Here is a 2,565-nt window from a genome sequence, read left to right as displayed (position 1 = left end):
TTGGGCACCTGCCCACATGCTTTCCGGGCCTCAGTGGCACCACCCTGGGCACAGCTGACTGCTCCAGTAGGGACCAGGCAGGTGACCACCAGGACCCCACAGGCATATTTAGAAGAGAAGCTGGGAGAGACAATGGAAAGTTGCTCAAAGGCAGAAACTGGCACATCCCCGTGGTTCCCAGGAGCAGGCCCAGCCCACCCCTCACAGAGGACACTATAGAAAAAGGGAATTCTACCACCTGCTTCCTGCGGGTTCCAATCTGGCCGTTTCCACCCATTCCTTCTACCTCATTCTATCCTGAGTTTTATTTTTTTTTTGACATTCAGTCTTATAGTCACTTTTTGACCACTCAAGGTGAAAGTGGCACTGTCCTTTTGCATCTGACAATGGTTCCCTCAAGCCGTAACTCTGGCTCCATTACCACTGGCTGCAGCTTTGGGTCACCCGCTCAGATTCCTCCACAAGCCCCAGGACCCTGCAGCCCTGGCCTGGAGGGCTCCCTCCCTGGGTTCTTCTTGTGCTGCTTGGTTTCTAGCACTACCTAGATGCTGTCAATGTCCATTTGTTCTCCCAGCCCAGACCTCCCTCTTGGACTCCAGGCCCCACATTTTGGCTGACCATTAGATGTTTCTAAATGTACCTTAGACTCAGGAGTTGCATGAGTCCTTTATCTCCCCTTCTCTGGTACGTGAGTGGCACCACCCAACACTCAGGCCTTGTGGCAGAAATTTGAAAACCTCCTAGACTTGACCTCGTTTCTCACCTCCCACCCAAGAAGCCACCAAGTACCTCTCAAACCCATCCCTTCCTCCTAACTGCCTCCCTCCATGGAACTAGACATGCACTCCTACAATGATACCTTGCCAGCCTCACAAACCTGGGGCTTCTCTCGCCTGCCCTGTGTCTCCCTCCAGAACAGAGACATGATCATGACGCTTCCCTATTTAAAACCCTAACTGCCCCCTGGAGCCAGGGGTGCTGGAGGACAACATTCCAAATCCATTCGTTTCTTCACTCACTCAGCTAGGGTGTACCAGGACTTGCATCTGAGGGACACTGTGCTAGCCCAGGGGATAAACAGAGCAAATTTCCCAGCTGGGAAATAGAGCAAATGTGGAGAAGCAACATGCAAGATCATCTAGAAATGGCTCACCCATCCACACCAGTTTAACCCCTGGCTGCATCCCCACCTAGTACTGTACAGTTACACTCACAACCTTGCAATTCCCAAAGCCTGGTGTGTCTCTGCCTTTGACAAGTTGCTCCTTTGGCCTTGTTTCTACTTCCCTGTTGTTTCTGTGCATTATCATTTGTTCTTCCCGACTCCGCTGCATTCTTAGCTCCTCTTGAAGCTTCCCTGGGTCTCTCCTCGAGTCCCTTGGGACTGACCTGTCCTCCCTCTGTGTCACCAGCACCTGTGTTTACCTCTGTAATTATATTTACTATGCAGTTTGGTGACATCCTTTATTCTCTTTCCCACCAGCCACCTACACACACACACACACACACACACACACACACACACACACACGCTTCTTAAGATAAGGTGCCCTGGATTTTTTTTTAAATCAGTGCCCAATAATGCACTGACGCATTTGATAAACAACTATATGAAGATGGCATATTATTCTTACTATAAATGAGTTAAAAAATATCTTGTTGAATGCATTCATTCACCTAGCTCACGGTAAATTCAAGTTAAAATCTTGGGTACAACATTTAATAACTCTGGTGAGAACAGCATCCAGGCCGTCCATCCAGTGCCTACTGAACACATTTTTATTGCATGTCTTCTGAGTATATGCCAGGCATCATTTTGCCTCTGGAGATAGAGCAGTGAAAAAATTAGACCAAGTCCCTCTGTTCATGGAGCTTGTGTTCCAGTGGGAAAGGCAGACCACAGACATATAAGCAAATAGAAATCTCAGTGGGTGATGAAGGCTGTGAAGAAAACAATCATAATGGGAGAGAACATTCTTGGAGACAGAAAAGGGGTCATCCACAGTGACTGGAGTGACTTGGAAAAGCCTCCCTTTACCTTCACCTCCTCATCAGTGAGCTGGGAACGAGAACAGCTTCAGGACTGGGGTCAGTTAGAGGATTACTTGAGAAAAAAGTGGATACAGCAGTGACACTTAACAAAAAGTGTCCTTATTGCTGAGTTTTAAGCAATGTGAGAGATGATCCAATTTACACTCTTCAAGGAGCACTCTACCTGCAGGTGGAGAATGGATTGTAAAGATGGGGAGGCAGAGAGGCCAGTCCGGAGGCTGTCATGTGGGAAAGGTGACGCTTTCGACTTTGTGTGTCCAGAGGCACATTCTGCCTCCTGCCCTGCACAGGAGTCATACACACTCCTGCCCAAGCTCTGCCCATCACTTCTGGGCAGTTGTTCCCATCTGGTCCACTCCTGGAATGTTGTGTGTCTCACTTTCTTTGAGCTCCTTGGCGGTGTCCTTGACTTTTCATTCCATCCCGGTCCATCTGACTCTTCCTTGACATTTCACTATCGTCTCTCCTGAAGTTTCCCAGTCCTACCAGCAGCATGGCCACTGTTATACTTTT

The sequence above is a fragment of the Urocitellus parryii genome, chromosome 2 (genome assembly GCF_045843805.1).
Source record: "Urocitellus parryii isolate mUroPar1 chromosome 2, mUroPar1.hap1, whole genome shotgun sequence".
Taxonomy (NCBI): domain Eukaryota; kingdom Metazoa; phylum Chordata; class Mammalia; order Rodentia; family Sciuridae; genus Urocitellus; species Urocitellus parryii.
The sequence above is the reverse complement of the archived record's forward strand: the minus strand, read 5'-3'. Positions refer to the sequence as shown.